The following is a 12,763-nucleotide window of genomic DNA, read 5'->3' on the forward strand; positions in this document are numbered from 1 at the left end:
TTACATAAACTGCCCGGTAACTGCCACACTGGATGGCTTTGGCTTTCAGACCATCTCAAGCAAAGGTGGAAGCCTGTAGACGCTTCAATCCCCTGCCCTGGTTTCACAGCGAAAACTGGTTATGAAATCACAACAAGAATCGTGCGTGCTGTATAGTTGTCCACTGCCACCGCCGCCGGTTTCCGTAACCATTATCACATGAAATAAGAAACAAAGTAAATGAAAACACCACGGACACAATGGGATTCGAACGCGGGTACGCTGCGTGCCAGCCCACTATTCTACCACTGAGCCACGCCGGTGCTAGAAACTCTGTTGCAAAATGATCCTAAGCAGGCTTCATGTCGGGAAAGGAATCGCGTTAATACGAGTAAAAACTGTTTTAGAACGCCGAAGGAACAACTAGGCGTCACAGAACGCGAACTGTGTAACTATTAGGTTGTCGAAACGTACAACCCATTAGAAAAGCTTCAGTCATAATTCTTTGTCGTCAGCCACGGCATCAAACAATTGTACAAAAGTCCTTGCGAGTGTGTGGCAGGCATGCGTACGTCGGCAAAACTTATGGAACTCACTCAGACTCATAAAATATGTTTCGACTTTCGGATCCACTCTGACTCAGGCTCACAAACATTTTCCTGGGCTGGACTCACTCGGACTCACACTTCAATGTCAGTGCTTTTTAACGCCAATATCCCACGTAATCGGTGCTTTTCTTGGCGCTATCTGACGATGCATCTCCGAAAACGAGTTTGGAGTGATTGCGAACCAGTAAGGCCATTTTTGCTGAAAGCGATGACAGCATAATATATATTTACGAGTATTTTCTCTGGAAGAGTTGCTGGGGAGAGGTCAAGACACTCTCTTCTTCGCAATTCGCGCCTCTGATGCACAAATATTGAAATGGCGTATGAACGACATGGCTTTGGAATGTCTGTGAGTAGGCGTGAGTATTAACATGAATCCTGGTAAGGCTTATAGTGATGCTGAAGATGACTTGATGAGAGCGGGCACCACGCTTCTTCGAAGAATGGCGAAGGATGGCATAGTGAATTATGATAATGTACTGCGTAGCGGGTACACTGCAAATGTCCTTGTATCAGTTACACAAGAATTTTCAAAAGGGCTCCAGAAATGCCACTCTTTCATCTTTCCCTGAGACTGCGCTGCATGTTAGGAATAATAAGATTTCCGGCCGCCTGACTATCTCTCTCTCTCTTTCTCTCTAGTCTTTCATCTTTCAACACCCATTTGTCAGGTGTGATTTTACCCTTCTGCCACGCAATGTCACATCTGTTTAGGATTTCTCAACCTATACATGACGCCTATTCTGAAGAAGTTTCAAGCCCTGGTGTTCCTCTGTGGATGAATAGTTAACTGCCACGCAGAATATCTGGCTTCAGATTTGGCTTAAATCATTCCTTCCTTTCTTTTCTTTTTTGTATTGTGCGCGATAGCTGCGACGGACTGCAGCGGCGAACATCGCCACCAGAATCTGTCGTTATGAGCTCATAATAGCTCGGGCTAAAACAAAATAAATAAAAGAGGTGGAACGTCCACTGTGAAAATTCTTCGTTTCACTTCTGCGAGTCCCCTGGGCCATGACTGAGAAGAAACGCGGAGCCGCATCGCTTGGTTTTATCACCTCTCGATAGCATCGGCATTGTCGCTGCTCGTGACCTTGGATTACGCACCTGCCTGATTAGCATATATACCGAGGTGGGCGCGCGGAGAGTTCTGTGAATGGCCGCGAAAGCACGTTCGCACGCGAGTGCTGCGATTCCAGCACGCGCCCGCCATTTCTTCGACGATCCTTTTGTCAGCGACCACGCGATGAATGAGTCGTAGCAATGAACGCGTGCCTTCGAGTATGTTTCCACCACGAGATAGGCACAGTCTGGCACCGTTTTTACGTTACATGCGCATTACCGGATAAACTCACACAGACAGCCGCCGTGGGAGAGCGGTCGACGAACGCGTAATCAGTGTATATATGAAGTGGTGATTACGACAAGTAATAGTGATTAGCCTCAGTTCAAGAAAGGTGCTCGAGAAAAGTTTTTTTTTCTCTTTACCCGCTCTGACGACCAAGGTGCATGCATTCTCTGGTTTCCCGTCCACACACCCGTCAACCACACGGAGGTCAATCTTAACGAGGTGGCGCACGACGTGGCTCGAGGTCTCACGTTCCGGGCAACGCCAGTGGTTGACACCACCCGTACGGACTCTTTTGTGGAGGAGTGGGAGTGGGGGCATAGACTTACCGAATTCAACGACATTATCCAACAATATAGACTTCAACGACGGGAATATACTCCCCGCCTCACCCCAAGCTCAACCGGGCCCAGTACGTTCAATGGTGGCAATTACAAACAGGCGCCTACACTGATCCCGTAATTATGAAACACATTTACCCCGACTTCTATATGACCAATTCGTGCAAGTATTGTAGTAATAGGGACACATTAGCGCAAATTCTTTGGGAGTGTCCAGCACTAATTGGCAAAACGAGAGACGCGGCCTCCAATGAGGACCAACGGGAGCGTTGGCGGACTGCGCTGCTCAGCTCAGGACTAAATAATCAACTCTGGGCGATCCAGCAGGCCAAAAAAAAAATTGCTGAGAGACATGGTCTCTCAACCAGCTCCTAGGTGGGAACCCAGCCCGGTAACCTGCAGGAAGTGAATAAAGTTGTTCACTCACTCACTTTCCTTCTGTTGGAACAACAAAGAGTTGAGCTATAATCAGATGAAATTTACTGTCCAAGGAAGCAAAGTGAGCGTATACATGCACGGACACAAGGGAAGAGAAGCAACACAAATTTGGTCAGCGTCTGTGGTGCATCTTGTGCCGTCTATTGTGGTGTCTCTTGTGGTGTATCTTGTTGTGTCGTTTGCGATGTTTTTATCTTTGTCTCACGCCCACGCACACATGCACGCGTTTGTTTTCGCGATCTGTAATATTTTAAAATTATTTTTTCCCAAATTACTCTGCTTAGCGAGTTTACCAATCAGGGTCAGGTTTCGCCAACGTCAGGTTTGCAGACCAACGTGACTGGACCGATATTTCACCACTATAATCTACAGGAACCCACAACAGCGCCGAACGTTTTCAGTGCGTGCTGGTGGGAACATCGCCGTTGATTGATTTGTGGGGTTTAACGTCCCAAAACCACCATTTGATTATGAGAGACGCCGTAGTGGAGGCCTCCGGAAATTTTGACCACCTGGGGTTCTTTAACGTGCGGGAACATCGCCGTAACACCACCGTTGCAATCGGGCAATATACGGCGTCGGGCATGGTGGTGTAAGCTTTCCGGACGAAGTTTTTCGTCCGATAATTGAGAGTTTAATAGGCGCCACGTGCTACGTCTCTCCCGCGCCTTAGTATTGAGCCCGAGAAGAGAAGACGAAAATCGCGCAATTACGGGAGGAACGCAAACAGAGGTCCTGGCACAGTCTCATCGGGCAGTAATTCTGCTAGGCCAAGGATACCACGCTGCTTCAGCTGGGACAACTTTCACACACTCTATCCACGTGTGCGATTTGTCTCAAACGGTTGTTTTCCGACTCTTTCGGCTCTATAAGCTACCACGTAAGCCTGCGAAGACTCGCCGTATACCGGCTGCGAGGCCACCTGACCACTTGTTTGTGCCGTGGTGTCAGCCGGTCGACCTTGTAGTTGAAGTCACATGGTCCTCTATGAGTTGAGTCAACTCGAAAGTGGCAGCCATGTTTTTTATCATCTCAGTCGATTGTATTGATCCCAAAGCAGGGGGGGGGGGGGGGGGTGACCCTCTATTTTTCAATTTTGAACGCGTTTATAAATACTCACACATACAAACGCGTGCACGAACATGCATGTAGTATGGTCGAACTCCCAACCAGCACCACCCCCTCCTCCTAGAAAAAAATATTTGCTATATCCATGCCCGCCTCCTGAATTTCTGCACATAACGTGGTTATGCAGTGCATCTGGGTCGTAGGCTCAGTTTTGTTCAAGCGACAATGTAGTATGATCACTACTCGTACATCATGTGACGGCTGGCTACGTGACGTCAGAATGACGCTACAAATTTTGGCCATATATGACGTAAAGATCACGTCATATGGTGACGTAACCATACAATTATATTTTTGTAGTAGTACAAACATTTAACTAATTATATTTTGTTCTACTCATGTTGACCCCGACGGTCACTTCAGAGTTTGATGAGCCACGATGCTATCTAACTAAGGCTATTAACCTAAAATGAAGTTGAAAAGAGTTCAGGCTTTATAATGCAATCAAAGCTAACATTTTTCAAAGACGCTCTGTTTATCTTTTAACGTACACTACCGCTGCCAAACGCTGTAGATCTTGAAAACTAATCATGCGGCAAGTATTTCTTCTGCGCATCTGTTATTATTCGACCGGAACATTAAAGAGTGCACGACGCAACTCAGTTGTCTTGTACGGTGAAACTCATTCTAACAAAACCCTGTTTTTGTTTTATTATGCTTTTTTACAAGGAGGAGATATTTCTCGAACTATAAGCAACAGTTGACAAGCAATTCTTGACACAGAGTGAAGCGTCGGCGCATCGTAGCAATGCTCCACAAGCTACTGTTATTTTTTGAGAAAAGAAAGACGCATTGAATTCCGCTCGGCGGCAAGAGTATACCAGAATTCGCACATATAAACTATAACAAAAATTCAGAAGTCCTACCCTTATTCGAAAAATGGCGGCACGCAAAGCTGGGCCCTAGCGTATCTGACATGTTACATCCTTCTTTCCTTCTCTTTCTTTTTTAAAGATGATAGTCTTGCTTGGGGACCTTCGATGCGAAAATGTTGGTCTGTGTCTGTCTGTCTGTCTGTCTGTATATGTGTATGTACATTTGTCTGTTTGTCCACTCTTACCGGCATCGTGTACTTAAAACGGCCGACCCCATCCGCAGCGACCACCAAAGTTGCTCAAGGTTTGGCGTTCATGCTTGTGCAATAATCAATTAAAAATCAATTATTTTGCATGCCTGGGGCACCATAACAACACGCATATATTCTGCATATGCATCTCTTACTTGAAAACGCATGCATAAGTAATTTTAAGGACCGCAGCGCTTATCACGCTGCGCTTACCATGCAATGCTTGCACGGAACGGTGAGTGTTTCTAACGCTTTGCTAAGACGAGATGGTGGTGGCACCTACCCGTCGCCTCGCGTTCTACACATTATCACCCCTAAGACGGGCACGCACGGCCACACGCTTTGTTTTTTAAAAGAAACTGTCAGATGGCGCTCATGTCTCACGTGTGACGTGACTTGATGCGCTCGTTCGCCTCCGCTGCACGCTCCTCCGGAATACCATTCACCGATTTTCTTGCGCAGAACATCAAATAATGGTTTTGTTCATTACATGCAGATACGGGGCCAATTTTTCTCTTGCTTTCTCCACTTTTCTTTTTACCCTTTCTCTTTCTTTGTTTGTTTTTTTTCATTTTTTTACTTCTTTCTAACCTTTATTTTACGTTGCGCAATGCTTCTTCCTAACATTATCACTCTGCTAGGAATGCTGGGAATCGGACATTCATCCACGTGCTTAGATGAGCAACAAGTCACTTTCTACAGGCAACAACGTGGTAAATGCATTCATATCCAATGCCAAGTCACCTTGATAAGAGACAAGACTTCCATATCGAGACGGCACCAGTTATCGGAAAACGGGGCATGTCACCGGTCTTTGCGGGGCCACTTGTCTTTGCGCTCGCTGGAGCGGGTTTTCTTGCTGTCACGCCTACAATGCTAGCAACGTTTGTGAGGCAGTACAAGCTGTGCTTGAAAACCATAACTGAAGTACTATTCTGTAAAAAAAAAAATTAGCCTGCCTGAGTATACCTGAAATGAGTATACCTGAAGTTTAATATCAAAGAAGATGGATGGTCCAAATGCCGAAAAAAAAAGAGAAAGGTGTTTCACAGCCGTGATTTTCGAAGACATTGTGTTCTTCGAAACACCCACAGTAAGTAATAAGGAAGAAAGCTTAGTGACTGCTTTTATTCGAGAAACAGGGATGATTGACACCTGCTGTATCATCCCTGATATCAATGCATGAGAGGCTCAGGCTGGACGATTCTCGCCTGAGTACGACAAGCTGACCCAGCCTGCTGACGTGTGAAAAGAGCGACGAGCGTGACGTGTACGAATTTGACGAGTGACGAGTGAATTTGACGAGTGATTTGTGACGTGAGACACGCGCCCCGCCACAAACTAGCACGGGTGCCACGATTTGTACATGATACAAATAGTTACAGGTGATCTCGGCATCTTGCTGTTATTGTTATTGTTATTGTTGTGTGTGTGTGTGTGTGTGTGTGTGTGTGTGTGTGTGTGTGTGTGTTGTGTGTGTGTTGTGTGTGTGTGTGCGTGTGCGTGTGCGTGTGCGTGTGCGCGTGTGTGTGTGTGTGTGTGTGTGTGTGTGTGTGTGTGTGCGTGTGTGTGTGTGCGTGTGTGCATGTGTGTGTGTGCATGTGCGTGTGTGCGAGTTGTACTGCGAACAGCATATGGTTGAAAGAAGTATTGAGTGACCCGGCTAATCTAGAATGGTTCACCAATTTATTCGTTCAACACAAAGCTTTCATGTATCCTGCTGAGGTCACTAGCCATCTCATCCTTCCCTTGTGCGCTGCAGAAAGTCTCTGCCAAGCAGCCGCCTTTCCGCTAATTGGCGCCGACAGCAGAAAACATATCAAAACATCACAAAGACAAGCACAAATGAACCTTTACGCGTTGAATGCTACAGAGCGTGGGACAAAGACATTAGCCATCATGAGACCCCTTTAGTTGTCCCGAGATATTTCATACAGATACGGTCAAAAACAAGCAAAACAACAAATGGTTTCTCTGTTTTTCTATGACGCTGCCGCAGGTGCCACCACCGTTGCCCTTCAGTGAGAACTATTGTCATGACCACATTTGTCACGACACAGGCAATGCGAGGCGAACAAACAAGAGGATTAACCAGCCTGAAGGTAAACTCAGAAAGTGCACTAGTAGAATGGGTAGGAATAACGTGTTTACCATCGTATGACGCCCGTTATCATTCCATTTGTGAAACAGGTTCAAGGTGCTGCACTGCAAAATCGCGTGAGTGTTATGCGCAGTGTTTAGTTCCCGTCTCAGTACATGACATAAAGAGCATTGCTTGACTGGTTGACTCGTTTCACCGTATATTCTCAGATATAACTCGCTCCTGCATATAGCCCCCACCCTTAGCATTAAGAGGATAGTGCTACTCAGATAGGCACGGGTTATACACTCAGTCTGTGAAGAAGACGACGTTTGGTTGGTTGGGTACACAGGCTGGTTCCACCGTTACCACTTGACTTGTCGGGACCGCGCTCCTGTTTTATAAAAGAGTGCAACTCTAAAACGCCTCATTTTACAAGGGATTTTAGGCACATTTTTCTGGTATATAGTGCGGGGTTTAAGCGAGAAAATGTGGAATGTGTATTCTTGGGCGGTGGGTACCATATGGGGACCCCATATGGCTACCGCTTGCGACTGGGCGAATACGGTAGGCCACACTTCGTATGCCGCACCCTGCTAAATTTTAATCATCAATCATGTAAGAAAATGAACAACGCTGTGACCTTTCATGAGGGCCGCAGAGGCCTTGATGAAAATGAAGTAATCGCTCTTGCTCGCGCTAAACAATGTTTCTAAAGTCACAGAATCTGATAACCTCGTAATTCCGCCCCGCAAGCAAGCAAGATTTGCATAATTACTTGTATCAAACAACGCTATAGAAAAATTTTATTAAACAAGACTGTCTTCTCCCTCTCTCTTATGTGGCCTTTTGACTAGGGATGTGCATATGGGGAATATTAGAACCGAATCGAATGCGAGTCAAATACTATTCAAATAGTAAGGCAGCAATTTTTCAAAGCAGCCCTAGAATGGTAACGTAACCATTTTCGAAGTAGCCTAAGAAGTTATTTAAAAGAAATATTCGCAAAATTTGTTAAATGAGTATTACGATTACTTTAACCGACAAATATGCCACTGTTATGTAAACTGACGCAAGCTCGTACTACGGGCGCTACTAGAGCCTAGCCCCCGTATTCACAAGCGCTCCTTGACTCGACTTTCACCCTTCGCTTGACAGAGTTCCGCATTGCACCGCTGCCCGGCTGAAAACGACGCTGCGCTACTCAAGAATAGCAGAAAATTATCACTGATATGCAGTGACTTTCTCTGCCTAGAGATGGCGCTCTCATCGGCTTTCTCAAGTGAAGGTGACACGTTGAGTGAAGAGGCGTTCTAGAATACGCGGGTGAGAATCTTTTGCAGCTACCAGTTGAAATACAGAAGTGAGTACTCGACGTGACACTTTGTAAACAGATATCAAATAAGACGGATGCAAAAATATTAGGGAATTTCTGTTAGTCGTCCTCACGAATGTCATGATGAAAACAGTGGATTTATTTCACTGTCGGTTCGGCGACACTGTAGTTAAAAAAAAAACGTCTTCATCCTGGGATCAATACAGCATCGATTGATTTGTGGGGTTTAACGTCCCAAAACCACCATATGATAATGAGAGACGCCGTAGTGGAGGGCTCCGGAAATTTCGACCACCTGGGGTTCTTTAACGTGCGCCCAAATCTGAGCACACGGGCCTACAACATTTCCGCCTCCATCGGAAATGCAGCCGCCGCAGCCGAGAATCAAACCCGCGACCTGCGGGTCAGCAGCCGAGTACCTTAGCCACTAGACCACCGCGGCGGGGCGTCAATACAGCATCGATAGCGCCGCTAAACCTTGGTCTGCATGCAAGCATCGTTTCATCGGTATCTATTTTTTGAAACTTACTCGCAAAGTATTGTTTTTTTAATAATCTCTATAGGATTAGAGTACCCACTCGAATAGAATGGCATTCGATTCGTTGTTCAAGATTTTTAAATATTCACCCACTCCAGGTTTAAACGTATCTCTTTATCACATCGCCTCGCACATATGCGTTCCGTGACACAGTGTTTGGAAACACGTGCGTTTGGCTATGTACTATAGTCTACTGCTTAATAATATTACTTGGCGTTTTTCGTCCCAGAACCACGATGTGATTATGATAGACGCCGTAGTGCACGGAGGCTCCCAACATTTGGACCAACTGGTGTTCTCCATCGTGCATCAACATCGCATGGGCCTCTACCATATCGTACCCCGCCGCGGTGGTCTAGTGGCTAAGGTACTCGGCTGCTGAGCCGCAGGTCGCGGGATTGAATCCCGACTGCGGCCGGGATCGAATGCCCGGCCGCAGTCGGGAAATGTTGTAGGCCCGTGTGCTCAGATTTGGGTGCACGTTAAAGACCCCCAGGTGGTCGAAATTTCCGGAGCCCTCCACTCAGGTGTTTCTCATATCCATATGGTGGTTCTGGGACGTTGAAACCCCACATATCAATCAATCAATCCACCATTTCGCCTCCATCGAAATGCTACCACCATGGCCGAGATCGAGCCCACGAGCTTCGGTAGTCTTGCACTGGTCTAGGTTTGCGCAAGTATATACTGTTTCGTGCAGGTAGATTGCCACTATTCACCCATAGGAAGGTATATAAGAGCTGTATCTTGCCGGTACTCAGCTACGAAGCAGAAACCTGGAGACTTACAAAGAGGCTTCAGCTTAAATTGAGGACGACGAAGCGAGCAATGGAAAGAAAAATGGTAGGTGTAACCCTAAGAGACAAGAAGAGAGCAGAGTGGATTAGGGAACAAACGGGGGTTAAGGATATTATAGTTCAAATCAAGAAGAGGAAACACACATGGGCCTGGAATGTAGCGCGTAGACAGGATAACCGCTGGTCACTAAGGGTAACTAACTGGATTCCCAGAGAAGGCAAGCACGTTAGGGGGAGACAGAAGGTTAGGTGGGCAGATGAGATTAAGAAAGTTTGCGGGTATAAATTGGCAGCAGCAAGCACAGGACCGAGTTGACTGGCGGAACATGGGAGAGGCCTTTGTCCTGCAGTGGATGTAGTCAGGCTGATGATGATGATGATGATGATGATGATGATAACGATGATGATGACGATGATACTGTTTCATGACACATAGTGTCACAACGCAGTATAGTGCGAATGGTGTCATAAGACTCATAACATACTCATATACAAATATGCCCCCTGTGCTCTAGCCCACCCATACAGCGGAGGAAGTTTTCCAAGCAATCTACATTCTTGCATATCCAGCCATCGCGCAAGTTCAAACACGTGTCAAGGTATAATGAAGCTACACGGTGTTGCCACGCAACGCAAGTTACCATTTGCGTTGTGCATCCACTTTCACACGCTAATGGGCGCGCAATTATTGGCTCGCTTCCACTCGCACGTTCCCACGCCTTCGTCAACGCCACCACAGTCATCATCGTTATCGAATGTCTGTGTGAGCGTTGGCATGACGCATCCGAGGGCAGAGCTAAATAGCGATCGTGCCACAAAACAAACTTTTCGAAATTGATCATGATGATTTCAAATCGCCCACCATGATTGCGATGAAAGATGCGGCTCATGGCGAAGGCGTACTACACGCACTTTACCTATGGGCTTCATTTGTTCTAGCTTTCGCGCTTGCCAACACTTTGTGAAATCTGGATAGCACGACACGACATAGGTCTATTGGTGATGCCACACTATGCAGGTTGTGTAGGGAAAGTGTTTGTTTGAAAACGCGTCATTCTAATCAGTTGATGTGTCCCTCGAACCAATTTTTACTAAGGAATACCTGGAGTACATTCCTGAATAGGCATCTTTATATAAACGCGGCCATCGGCGTACGGTTATGGGGCTATCACCAGCGGGTAAAATATCACTAAGCTGCATAGAACTCGTAAGTTCGTGCCGATATAAAGCTGACAGAAGCGCATAGGGCTTTCACCTGGTTAGCACGAAATCTAGGGATCGATGTTATCGATGCGAACAGATTATCTGGCGAAACGAATTCGGCAAAGCATGCGCGCCGGGATAACCCAACCTGTGGCGCCACGCCCACCACACCTTACCAGTTGAACCTCCAGTGCAGCGGCACTGGTGACGCCCAGAAAGATTGCGGCAATGAGCCGTCTGACGTCACTTTCTGGGAACGAGTCGTCCATTGCCGCGGCGAGGTTTGCAAATTACATGGAAAAATTAGCCAGAGAACGAAGCGGGCAGTTTCAAGAGTCCTCTGAACCATGAAGGGCTCTTATTGCTTCTGTCGAAGCACGAAGCGACCATTCATTTGTCATGACGGCTGTTTCACCGTAATAGCCTCAGGAGACTTCTGCCAATGTATTTTTACTAAGTTTATTTATGTAACTGTTATTTTTAGGTGGGTCACGTTTCGGTAAGAGACTGTAGGTATCGTTAAATCACTCCATCTCCCCCACAACTTGCCACATTCTTGGTCTCGAGTGCGGCGAAGCCTTTGCAGCTGCGAACGGACAGAACTTTATAACGCCAGCTTTTCGCTGATTCATACACGCTGCGCGGCAATGTAAAATTATTATCTGGGGTTTCGCATCCCGTAACCAGCCTATGATTATGAGAGCCGCCGTAGTGGAGGCCTCCGGACATTTAGATCGTCTGGTGTTCTTGAACCTGTACTGACATCGCGTGGTAATCGGGCCTCTATAGGCTTTTGCCTCCACCAAAATGCGAGTTTCGGCTGCAATCGAAACCGTGACCTTCGGGCCAGCAGCCCATAGTATCGTAGTAAGTATAGTCGGTAAGCAGGCTTAGCATATGCATGAACAACCAATTATTTCCCTCCCCTCCCACCAATCGTTCGATCCACCCGCACCCCAGAATAGTGGGAAGGCATACTTCTTGACGGTGCCCCGAGGTTTGTCGGGATGTTTGTGTGTGCACTGATGGGTGAGGCAATTTTGGTAGTCATCCCAGAGCGGTGGTGCTGAGCACTCGCTGATGGTCAGGACGTGCGTGACAGTCGATGGCTTCAGAATCGGTCACGCCACCACTCGAATTACACGTGAGAGAACTGTAGAAAAGAACGTGCGATAACTGTGAGCTTGCGGCGGCTAATGGCCGCGCCATTAATCCCGGTCACCGGAGGCGGATTGTTTCTCTGCTGACTGCCAGTTCCCACACTTGAAACAGCGCCGTCGCACTGGCAATAAGGGATGTGTTCGCTTCGTTGCTTCGCAGGGTAACAAACTCGACGCCGCCGGCAATTAAAGGACGGCCGCAGATTCAGGGCCACCATGGGCCTAATCCTGTCGGTTGTTTCGGGTGGGATTGCCTCAACCTGTCTCCAAACACAACTGCTTCCAAGGACCTTTGTGTCGTCAAAAAGCTTGGAACGCAGTTCGTGGGACCCTCCGGTCGACAGGCTAAATCTCCTTTAAGCGCTACGTTCACTCCTACTATGATGTCGGTCTTCCTTAAACGACAAGGGTTGGGAAGGATAGAGGATTGCGTTAATTCCACCATGTCAATTGACCCGGGCGAAATTGGCCTCTGTGTCATCGAGCAGAGTCAAAACGGTTAGCCGCTAAACGTCGTTATCGTAACGAGGGCCCATCACTGCTCGAATCGGCATATTTTTGCCCTCACGTGCCTACCAGGACCAGGAATGCGAATCACTACGCCTTAATCGTGTTATTGACATGATCGCCCGAGAATAAACTCATCGCATCCTAACAAGACAGAAGCTCAGATGAATATAGAGGGTTGAAGCGATTAGGAATCGCATCCTATCATTTTGTGTTTCGCTGATCTTATCATCA

The sequence above is a fragment of the Rhipicephalus microplus genome, chromosome 5 (assembly GCF_043290135.1).
Source record: "Rhipicephalus microplus isolate Deutch F79 chromosome 5, USDA_Rmic, whole genome shotgun sequence".
Taxonomy (NCBI): domain Eukaryota; kingdom Metazoa; phylum Arthropoda; class Arachnida; order Ixodida; family Ixodidae; genus Rhipicephalus; species Rhipicephalus microplus.